This window comes from Ahaetulla prasina, chromosome 11 (genome assembly GCF_028640845.1).
Source record: "Ahaetulla prasina isolate Xishuangbanna chromosome 11, ASM2864084v1, whole genome shotgun sequence".
Lineage (NCBI taxonomy): Eukaryota > Metazoa > Chordata > Lepidosauria > Squamata > Colubridae > Ahaetulla > Ahaetulla prasina.
The window spans coordinates 17,880,045-17,892,342 of record NC_080549.1 but is presented as its reverse complement, the minus strand read 5'-3'; the positions used below and the strand labels follow the sequence as shown (position 1 = coordinate 17,892,342).

The 12,298-nt window shown below is 43.1% G+C and overlaps 1 long non-coding RNA gene across 1 annotated transcript in view; it reads left to right on the top strand.

Annotated features, from left to right (window-relative positions):
• Positions 1–503: 503 nt before the first annotated feature.
• Positions 504–12,298, top strand: part of LOC131205184 (uncharacterized) — a 55,167-nt gene continuing 43,372 nt past the window's right edge. The window contains exon 1 of the long non-coding RNA XR_009156733.1: positions 504–595. This is a non-coding gene — a long non-coding RNA (uncharacterized LOC131205184). The remainder of the gene's footprint in view (positions 596–12,298) is intronic.

Here is a 12,298-nt window from a genome sequence, read left to right as displayed (position 1 = left end):
ACCTGCTGGATTTCACCCTTGGGAAAAAGGGAAGGGAAGGGAAAGAAGGAAAGGAAAGGAAAGGAAAGGAAAGGAAAGGAAAGGAAAGGAAAGGAAAGGGGAGGGAAGGGAAGGGGAGGGAAGGAAAGGGGAGGGGAGGGGAGGGAAAGGAAGGGAAGAAGAAAAGGGAAGGAAAGGAAAGGATGATAAGGGAGGGGGAAGGGAAGAGTAGGAAAGAAGGGAGGGAGGGAGGGAGGGAGGAAGGAAGGAGAAAGATTGTAAGCCATTTCAGATGTCTGCTTGATAGAAGCAAAACCCAAGGACTTAAAAGGCTATGTTTTATCACATTCATTCCACAAAACAATGCAAAACAGCGATTGAAACAGTTTTGCGGTCTGAGGTATGACATAAACGAAAAGACATTTCCTGAAACCAAGGTGCTACTTGAACTCTTCCAAACTGGGGTGGGGGGGGAGAGAGAGAGAGAGAAAGAGAGAGAGAGAGAGAGAGAGAGAGAGAGAGAGAAGCAATCAGGCCAGGATTTCTCAAAGACTCCCACATCCACTGAAGAAAAAACACCTTGGCTTGTGAGGAAGCGGAGAAGGCCGTCCAGAAGGTACCATTCTTATCTAGGGATTGAATTCCCATTTTGGGGAGGGAGCAGAAGGTGGCAGTTGGCAGGGGAGGGGAGGGGAGAGGGAGAGAAACAGGACAGGGTGGAACAAGTGTTCCGGTCTGCTCAGAGGACGTTAATTGGGATTTATTAAGGAACTGGGAAGGGGAAAAGTCAAGTCGGTGATAAAAGAGCTGGAATACTGGGATCCATCCAGGAAATACCTGATGATAGCCATCCCCCCAAAAAAGTAGAGTGTAGTAGATGAGAAAGAGGATAATCTGCAGGCAGGAAAAAGAACTGAAGTAGCATTGGGTATGTTCACACTTACCCTTAGTGACACTGGAGGAATTGCAGAAGAATCCGATACGGAGATAATTAGTTCAGTTTTCTTTGAGAGAGACAAGAGCTTTGTTTCCAGTTGTCTGCCTCCCAGATGTGATGGGGTTCAACGCTCAACCACCTCTGCTGCCTTCCTAGGACAGTTTTACGAAGGAAGGAGCTTTGGAAACAAGGGGCCCAAATTATTTGCTTTCATCATTTAGAGTCACATAGTACAGATACTTACAACGGTTCATTTAGTGCAGTGGTCACCAACCGGTGGTCCGTGGACCGCTGGTGGTCCACAAGAACATTTTGGTGGTCCGCAGAAAAATTATTTTGGGCGAAGGCCGGTGGCAAAGAGCCGGAGGGCCTCGTTCCAGTGGGACTGCATCATGGCTTGGAACTGGCTGACCATCTCAGCCCGCTGAGCCTCCAGGCACTGCTACCTGGCCTTGCACTCCCGCAGGTCTTCCCTCTGCTTGGAAAGCCTATGCTCCTAGTCCTCAGTGAGGTGCTTCTGCTGAGCCTCCTTCTCGGTCAGATCCAATTTGAACTGAGCCAATTCTTCTTCATGGTGGCTGCTTAGCTCCAACAACTGTTTCCTATTGGGGCCCTAAGGAGTTCAGATGGGGAGGGGAGGAGTGGCTGGGAGGGGAGGGGCGAGTAGAGGCCAGCGAGGCACCCCTCGATGTAAGTGACATCAAGTTGGCCACGCCCACCCAGTTACATGACCACCTAGCTAGCCAATCATTAGGCAGATCTTATTAGTGGTCCGCAATATTTAAAATTATGAATTTAGTGGTCCCTGAGGTCCAAAAGGTTGGGGACCCCTGATTTAGTGACTGCTCAAAGTTGCAACAGACGGGAAAATGTGACTTATGACCGCTTTTCACAATTACGACCTTTCCCATGATCACGTGATCAAAATTCAGAGGCTCGGCCACTGGTTCACATTTATTACCGTTGTTGTGTCCCAAGGTCATGTGATCCCTTTTGCGACCTTCTGATCAGCAAAGTCAGTGAGGAAACCAGATTCACATAACAACCGGGCAACTACCTTATGAACAGCAGTGATTCCCTTAACGACGGTGGCAAGCAAAGGCATAAAACGGGGCAAAACCAGGGGTAAAATGCTACCGGTTCAGTCGAACCAGTAGCAATGGCGGTGGGTGGTTTGAAGAACAAGTAGCGCCGGAAACGCTACGAGGCTCCGCCCACCCTTCCGGTTGTCGTTACTTCCTGTTTTTTACCCTTTGCGCATGCACTTCTGAACCAGTGGGGAAGGTAAGTAGATTTTACCCCTGGGCAAAACTCACTTAATAAATGTCTCACTTAGCAACATAAATTGAGGGGCCCAAAGGTAGTCGTAAGTCGCGGACTATCCTCAACCACAATTGAGCCCAAAACTTCTGTTGCTAAGTGAGACATTTGTCAAGACAGTTTTGCCCCGTTGTATGACCTTTTTGGCCACTGTTGTTCAGTGAATCACTGCAGTTGTTAAGATAGGAACATGGAGAAACATGGAAGAAATTGCTATTAAATGCATACATGAACCCACATGCCCAAGTGTGCGTGTGTACACAGACCCACATAGAAACTTGAAGGGATGGTAGACTTGATGGATGCCAAAGGAAGCAGTTGTATCTCGAAGGTTAAGAGCCGTGGTGGCACAGTGGTTTGAATGTAGCACTGCAGGCAAACTCACTGCTCACTCCAACAGTTCAATTCTGACAGGCTCAAGGTTGACTCAGCCTTCCATCCTTCCCAGGTTGGTAAACTGAGGACCCAGGTTGTTGGGGGCAATAGGCTGACTCTGTAAATCACTTAGAGAGGGCTGTAAAGCACTGTGAAGTAGTATATAAGTCCAAGGGCTATTGCTATTAGGATTCCCGGTGGTGCAGTGGTTAGAATGCAGTATTGCAGGCTCACTTTGCCCACTGTCAGGAAATTTCTCCTTAGTTCTAGGTTGCTTCTCTCCTTGCTGGGCCCATCACCTGACTCTGCTCGAAATACAGGTAGACCTCGACTTACATACAATTGAGCCCAAAACTTCTGTTGCTAAGTGAGACATTTGTCAAGACAGTTTTGCCCCATTGTATGACCTTTTTGGCCACTGTTGTTCAGTGAATCACTGCAGTTGTTAAGATAGGAACATGGAGAAACATGGAAGAAATTGCTATTAAATGCATACATGAACCCACATGCCCAAGTGTGCGTGTGTACACAGACCCACATAGAAACTTGAAGGGATGGTAGACTTGATGGATGCCAAAGGAAGCAGTTGTATCTCGAAGGTTAAGAGCCGTGGTGGCACAGTGGTTTGAATGTAGCACTGCAGGCAAACTCACTGCTCACTCCAACAGTTCAATTCTGACAGGCTCAAGGTTGACTCAGCCTTCCATCCTTCCCAGGTTGGTAAACTGAGGACCCAGGTTGTTGGGGGCAATAGGCTGACTCTGTAAATCACTTAGAGAGGGCTGTAAAGCACTGTGAAGTAGTATATAAGTCCAAGGGCTATTGCTATTAGGATTCCCGGTGGTGCAGTGGTTAGAATGCACTATTGCAGGCTCACTTTGCCCACTGTCAGGAGTTCGATCCTGGCCAGCTCGAAGTTGACTCAGCCTTCCATCCTTCCGAGGTCGGTAAAATGAGGTCCCAGATTGTTGGGGGCAATAAGCTGACTCTGTAAACCACTTAAAGAAGGCTGTAAAACACTGTGAAGGGGTATATAAGTCTAAGTGCTATTACCTATCTGGGATTGTTATGGTCTTTGAAAGGGCTGCTCAGAGTTGGCTTGCAATGTTCTTCAGTGCCATTCAGTTGACTCCAACACTTCTTGAGGGAAGCCACAAAAGAGGGTTGGAAGTGAAGGACAGCTGTAGGGACACAGTAATCCAATACACCAATGAGAAGAAGGAAAATGAAGTTGCACTAAATAGCATTGCTTGCTTCAGAAAGGATGATTGATCAACACACTTGGTGATGTTTCAGGTTTTCTCTCCTTGCTGGGCCCATCACCTGACTCTGCTCGAAATACAGGTAGACCTCGACTTACCGCCACAATTGAGCCCAAAATTTCGGTTGCTAAGGGACACATTTGTTGAGTGAGTTTCGCCCAATGGTGGCTTTCAGCGGTCCTGACCAGTTCTGGAGAATCGGTAGCAGAAATTTTGAGTAGTTCTGAGAACCGGTAAATACCGCCTCTGACTGGCCCCACCCCCATCTATTCTCTTCCTCCTGAGTCCCAGCTGATCGGGAGGAAATGGGGATTTTGCAGTATCCTTCCCCTGCCACACCCACCAAGCCACGCTCACAGAACCAGTAGTAAAAAAATTTGAAACCCACCACTAGTTTCACCCCATTTTACAACTTTCCTCACCACAGTTGTTAATAGGGAATCACTGCGGTTGTTAACAAATAACAAATAACAACAACAGAGTTGGAAATGACCTTGGAGGCCTTCTAGTCCAACCCCCTGCCCAGGCAGGAAACCCTAGACCACTTCAGACAGATGGTTATCCAACCTTTTCTTAAAAATTTCCAGTGTTGGAGCATTCACAACTTCTGCAGGCAAGTCGTTCCACTGATTAATTGTTCTCACTGTCAGGAAATTTCTCCTTAGTTCTAGGTTGCTTCTCTCCTTGATTAGTTTCCACCCATTGCTTCTTGTTCTACCCTCAGATGCTTTGGAGAATAGTTTGACTCCTTCTTTGTGGCAACCCCTGAGATATTGGAACACTGCTATCACGTCTCCCCTAGTCCTTCTTTTAAGTGAGTTAGAATAGAATAGAATAGAATTTTTTATTGGCCAAGTGTGATTGGACACACAAGGAATTTGTCTTGGTGCATATGCTCTCAGTGTACATAAAAGAAAAGATACGTTCATCAAGGTACAACATTTACAACACAATTGATGATCAATATATCAATATAAATCATAAGGATTGCCAGCAACAAGTTATAGTCATACAGTCATAAGTGGAAAGAGATTGGTGATGGGAACTATGAAACGATTAATAGTAGTGCAGATTCAGTAAATAGTTTGACAGTGTTGAGGGAATTGTTTGTTTAGCAGAGTGATGGCCTTCGGGAAAAAACTGTTCTTGTGTCTAGTTGTTCTGGTGTGCAGTGCTCTATAGCGTCGTTTTGAGGGTAGGAGTTGAAACAGTTTATGTCCAGGATGCGAGGGATCTGCAAATATTTTCATAATAAGTTATGCAGTTGTTCAGTGAATCTGGTGTCTCCATTGACTTTTCTCGTCAGAAGGTCCTAAAAGGGGACCACGTGACCCCAGGACACTGCAGACGGTCATAAATATGACTCAATTGCCAAACATCTGAATTTTTTGATCACGTGACCAAGGGGATGCTGCACATTGTAAGTGTGAAAAATAGTCATGTCACTTTTTTCAGTCCCATCGTGACTTCAAATGGTCACTAAACAAAGCTGTTGCAATTTGAGGACTACTTGTACAATCATCCTGGAAGGGCAGAATATCAATCTTTGCTGATTCTTTGCTTCCCTCTTCCTTGCTTGGTTAATTTTTTTTAATATAAATTTTATTAATTTTCTATTGTTTACTTTTGTTAGTGCTTAATAAACATTGTGTTGTCTCGGAATTTAATTTGCTTAAGAGTACAGATTACATTCTTAATCTTAAAAATTCTTAAATTCTTAAATTTAAAATTCTTTTTTTAAAAAACCCTTTTTTCCAACCACTGGTAAAATAAATTCCATGTCTGATAATATTCTGTGTTTTCTTTCTGTTTAGTTTTCAATGTGAGTCTATCCATTTCTGCACAATCTAGTATAGAATTCTTTATTGGCCAAGTGTGATTGGAAACACCAGGAATTTGTCTTTGGTATATATGCTCTCAATGTACATAAAAAGACAAGATACATTCATCAAGAATCATAAGGTACAACACTTAATGATAGTCATAGGGTACAAATAAGCAATCAAATCATATAAGGAAACAGTCAATATAAATCGTAAGGATACAAGCAACAAAGTGACATTCATACAGTCATAAGTGGGAGGAGATCGGTGATAGGAATGATGAGAAAATTAATAATAATGCAGACTTAGTAACTAGTTTGACAGTGTTGAAGGAATTATTTGTTTAACAGAGTGATGGCATTCGGGAAAAAACTGTTCTTGTATCTAGTTGTTTTGGTGTGCAGGGCCCTATAGCTTCGGTTTGAGGGTAGGAGTTGAAACAATTTATGTCCAGTATGCAAGGGGTCTGTAAATACTTCTTCCTAATTATCTCTTCATCTCCCGGTGCTTGCTTGGTTAATTCATTGTGATTCAGATCCCTCTCCAATATTTCACTCGGAGTTTGTTTAGCTGAGTGACAAAGGATTTGAAACGATAGAAGAAAAAGTTCCGAAGCGGTTTTGATACCTACAGTTTAGAGCAGGTTGATTTTTCAGGAGGGGGGAAAGAGAAATCTTTCCCCAGAATCTCTGTCCCCTGGTTCTCCAACTCAATTTCACTTGTTTCATGCTGTCAGTTGTACAGTGCGATGAATGCATTCAGAGTTTTTTTTCTTCTTCTCCTCCCATTTAATTACCATGGAAATTTGATAATTTCATTCGAAAGGAAAGTGGAGGAAAAACTCAGGAAGGGCTCCAATTACTAGAGGGAGGGGGAGAAAGTAATCTTGATTAAAGCACTTCCCCCTCCCCCACGAAAATAGGGACCTCCTGAACTCTGCAGAGAGAGAGATGACTGTTTGAAAAGCTCTGTTGTCTTTTTCTTTTTCCTTTCTTGAAGGACGTATAAAGTCCATGTATTGATTCTTCGTCTTTCCTTCCCTCCATCCTGTCCTGGGGATCCTTTGCGTAAGAGCGCAAGAGGAGAAGGAACCTTCACATATTGTAAGAAGAAAGAATGTTGATAGTTCACATCGACGTTTCAGGGCAGATGGATTCCAAGGTTGCTTGCAACCTTTGCTTGGAGTCCTCTTTTAGGCTTAATCCTAACTTTTCTTCCCTTTTCTGGCATTCCATTCCTCCTCCCATTGATGGAAAGAGATAAGATGAGTCTTCTTGGGATTGGATCAGGCCACAGGAATATCTACATCCAGCATAGGGGCGGTATTCACTTACTTTTCCTACTGCTTCGCAAATGTGAGTGCGCACGTGGCCTTCCGCACATGCTCTTTGCTGGCACGCACGCTTTCTGAGCATGCACCCAGGCTCAGAAACATGCCTAAATAGGATGGCACAGAGCTGGGGCGGGTGGGCAGGCCCATCAGCGATTTCCGCTACTGGTCCGCTACCGGTTCAGGCAAACTGGCCCAAACCGGCTGAATTCCAGCTCTGGTCCAGCTCTTCTATCTTTCAAGAGCTGATCAGCTGCTTTCAGGAAGCTCACTCAGGAGTGAGTCCTCATCTATAGTTGTCTTCATCCATGGTTGTCTTCATCCATGGTTGTCTTCATCCATGGTTGTCTTTGTCCATAGTTGCCTTCATCCATAGTTGCCTTCATCCATGCTTGTCTTTGTCCATAGTTGCCTTCATCCATAGTTGCCTTCATCCATGGTTGTCTTTGTCCACGGTTGTCTTTGTCCATAGTTGCCTTCATCCATAGTTGCCTTCATCCATGGTTGTCTTTGTCCATAGTTGCCTTCATCCATAGTTGCTTTCATCCATGGTTGTCTTTGTCCATAGTTGCCTTCATCCATAGTTGCCTTCATCCATGGTTGTCTTTGTCCATGGTTGTCTTTGTCCATAGTTGCCTTCATCCATAGTTGCCTTCATCCATGCTTGTCTTTGTCCATAGTTGCCTTCATTCATAGTTTTCTTCATCCATGGTTATCTTTGTCCATAGTTGCCTTCATCCATAGTTGCCTTCGTTCATGGTTGTCTTCATCCATGACTACTTCCTAGCCATGGCTAGTTTTGAGTCATGCACATCTTAAATGTAAGAAGCAGCATATACTCATCCAGGTTAGAAGCCGTGAGAACCTGTTTACAAATGTTATTAGTTGATCAGAATATAAGATACAAACAAAAATAATTTGAAACTTGGGGAAGGAAAAAGAACATGTGAGATGGAATGGGGAAAAGAAAAAAAAGGCATTGACTTCTGACTCTTTTGCACAATGCAGGTAGTCCTTGATTTACGGCAGTTCATTTAGTGGCCGTTCAAAGTTACAATGGCACTGAAAAAAGGGACTTATGACCGTTTTCTAAACTTAGCGACTGTTACAGCATCCCCAGGGTCACCTGGTCAAAATTCAGATGCTTGGCAACTGACTCATATTTACGACGGTTGGAATGTCCTGGGGTCATGTGAATCCAGAGGTGGGTTTCAGCAGGTTCTGACCAGTTCTGGAGAACTGGTAGCAGAAATTTTGAGTAGTTTGGAGAACCTGTAGTAAAAATTATGACTGGCCCCGCCCCACCATCTATTCTCTGCCTCCCAAGTCCCAGCTGATCGGAAGGAAATGGAGATTTTGCAGTAACCTTCCCCTGGAGTGGAGTTAGAATGGAGATTTTACAGTATCTGTCCCTTGCCACGCCCACCAAGCCACGCCCACCAAGCCATGCCACGCCCACCAAGCCACACCCACAGAACCAGTAGTAAAAAAAATTGAAACCCACCACTGATGTGATCCCATTTTGCAACCTTCTGATAAGCAAAGTCAATGGGGAAGCCAGACTCACTGAACAATTGTATGATTCACTTAACAATTGTGGCAAGAAAAGTCGTAAAATGGGTCAAAACCCACTTAACAAATGTCTCACTTAGCGATATAAATTTTGGGCTCAGTCATGGTCATAACTTGAGGACTACCTGTAGAAGGTAATGACATTACAGCCTTAACGTTTTGCCTTTACACCTTGATATATGCCAGCCATTTCTTATAAAAAACAAATCTATCCAAATCAGCAAAGCCCAAAATCAAAGTTTCAATTTTTTTTTCCATCACAGGCACAAAATTTGGAATTGATTTCCAAATAGATTGATTTTGGAAACATTTTTAAATAAAAGTTTAAAATGGATGTTTAAAAAGAGTTTTTTTTTCCTTTTGAGGTTTAAAAAGTGATATAAATAATGATAATTATAAAGATTAATAATTGATCATTATTTTTTCTTGCTCTCTCTGTCTGTCTCTCTCTCTCTGTCTCTCTTTCTTTATGTACCTGTTTTCCTCTTTCACTATCTCCTCCCTCCCTCCTTCATTCCCTCCTTCCTTCGTTCCCTCCCTCCCACTTCCCTGCCACCTTTTCTCTTGTTTATGGTATTGGTAATTAATAATTCCACAGCAAGGGGGGAATAAATCGATTGATTTATTCAAAGAAGAGAATATATCTAATTTTATAAATTTTATAAATTTATTTATATAATAAATTTTATATAATTTATTTATATAATTTTTATAAATTTATTCTAATTTTATAAATAAAAGAGAAGGGAAGGGAAGGGAAGGGAAGAAACAAAAAGAAGGGAAAGGAAGGGAAAGGAAAATGGAAGGAGAGAGGGAGAGACACACAGAGAGAGAAAGAGAGACAGAAGAAGAAGAAGAAGGAAGGAAGGACGGAAGGAAGGAAGGAAGGAAGGAAGGAAAGAAAGAAAGAAAGAAAGGAGGAAAGAGAGACAGAGAAAGAAAGAAAGAGAGAGAGAGACAGAAAAAGAGTGAGAAAGAAAGAAAGAAAGAAAGAAAGAAAGAAAGAAAGAAAGAAAGAAAGAAAGAAAGAAAGAAAGAAAGAAAAGGTGCCAATGAATGGTTTTCCCCCCTCCCTGGACTTGATTATTTCATTGACAGCAGTCAATATCTCCTTGCATAGGAATGCATTTACTTATAGGCGCATAAGTAATTCATTTATAAAATTGAATTATCCGACTAAGGGAGATTGTATGTTTTGATTGTGTTGCCGTCCTTCTGAAACTGACTTAAAATTGATAAAAGCCAGATGGGAAACGGAAACGGTCCATTTCATGACTCTTTAAATGTTTAAATTTCTTAACCCTTTGACTTTGAATATTCCCTCTCTCCTGAAAAAAATTAAGGGTATAGTGTGGAAGCAATTTGTTGGGAGGGTTCTTGGTATGCAAAACAGGTAATAAAGGACTTAGACCAGTGCGATGGGGAAATAGCACCAGGCGTATTAGCCTGCAGCCCCTGGCTGAAATTAAATTCCTTTTTGGAGAGAGGAAGATGTTCCGCCAAACAAGATGTCCTTGCAGGGAGGGATTTGCCCTCCCCACAAAAAATAAATGCCCAGGTGGTGATGCTTCCACGGAGGTCTTCAAGCCAGGAAAATGCGGTGTTAGGGCATCTTGTGAGAGTGTTTGGAAAACGGATTGTCCTCATTTTTGCTTTGCTTTGTTGGCTTTCAAAAATAAAATAAAAAAAATCAACTGTTTTCATAACGGGACATGTAATCATGAGATGAGAGACATAATTAGATCATGAATGAGAAGTTATGGAATTATATGGCTTATTGTAAACCGCTTTCTGTAAACCGTGGAAGTCCCCATGATGGCTGGATGGACAGATGACGGATGGATAAATAGACAGATACATAGATGACAGAAAACAGAAGATAGATGATGGTGGATGGTGACAATGATAAAGAAGGAGGAGGGGGAGAAGGATAAAGATAGAGAAATGAGAGAGAGAGAGAGAAGATAGATAGATGATGATAGATAAATGATTGATAGATAGATTAGATAGATAGATTAGATAGATAGATAGATAGATAGATAGATAGATAGATAGATAGATAGATAGATAGATGACAGAAAATAGATGAAGATGAAGATGGCGACAATGATAAGAAGGAGGAGGAGGAGGCGGATAGAGAGATGAGAGAGAGAGAGAGAGAAGATAGATATATGATGATAGATAAATAATAGATGGATAGATAGATAGATAGATAGATAGATATAGATAGATAGATAGATAGATAGATAGATAGATAGATAGATAGATAGATAGATAGATAGATAGATAAAGATAGTTTAAGGCTCTTCTAATAAAGTTCAGAGCATTTAACATGGCCAACCACTTCCTCATTCATTAATGAACTTAATGGACAATGGTCTCCACTTGCGTCCTCTATAAATTTTGAAGACCTTAGAATGAACTGCTAGAACTCGCAGGTTTTCCCTCCAGCCGTCCATAGCAGAGTAAGAACCTCACCTCCTATGGTGCCTTGCCTCAAGGCAAGCATGTTTCCACTGAGAGGAACTCTTAACGTTTCAGATCGTTATTCACTGGGCAGTTGCCCCAAAGCTTGGTGTGAACTGGGCAGGCACTATGGTGGCTTAGCAGCTGTGGGAAGAGGAGAGAACGTGGAAGCTGGTGAGAATTCTCACCGATGGGTAAGCAGCCTCCCCCTCCTAGCCCCGAGCTCTGCAGAGTTTCAGTGTCATGAATCACAAACAGAAGTTTTGTAAAGTCAAACTGCATCGCAACTGATTTGGAAGAAAGCAGACTCCGCTGCCAAGGCCAAGGAAGGCATGAGATCATCGGGGGCAGTTCTGATCTGGGATGGTATACACACACACAAACCCCTACTTGGACAGATTTAAATATAGACTAGACAAATAAACAAGCTTGTGGAGAAGACCAAGGGTGGGCTTCAAAAATTTTAGCAACGGGATCTCTGCCCGGTTGCTGGGTGGCCATGGCCATAGTGGGTGTGGCATAGTTCGGCCTCCTGCCCCATGGTGGGGGGGCATTTTTGCCCTCCTCGGGCTCTGGAGGCTTTTCTTGAGCCTCCGGGAGGGCGAAAACAGTCTTCCCAGGCTCTGGAGGCCCTCTGGAGGCCAGAAACGGGCCTGAAGAGGTTGTAAAAAATGCTTTTAAAACCCTCTGACAATCCCAGCTGAGCCACACGATCATCAGAGGCTTTTTTTTTTACTTTTAAAAGCATTTTTTCGGCCGAAGAAAAAGTGCTTTTAAAAGTAAAAAATAAATAAATCCTATGATCACGCAGCTCAACTGGGCATGGACAGGGTGGGGGGGGGAGGGACTTTTGCTACCGGTTCTCCGAACCACCCGCCGCCATCACTACTGGATCAGGTGATCCGGTCCAAACCGGGAGCATTTCATCCCTGGTCTGGAATGACAATTTGGAGTTACCGATTGATCTCCCGCATCCGTTAGAAGGATGTGGCCCACATTCCCTTTTTGCCATCTACCGATCCCCTCTACCATGTTTTCTGAAAACAAAACACATGTTAAATTTAAGAGGAAAGGAGAAACCAACCAAACTATCAAGCAACCAACCCCATGGAAAACTTGCCTACGTGCGACAACTCAAGCCACTTGCTCTTCCCCAGTCTCAAGGGTGCCTCATAACTGCCAGAAAGTTCTCCCACTCTATTCCAGATAGTACTTGTTTGTTTTTTTAATTTTT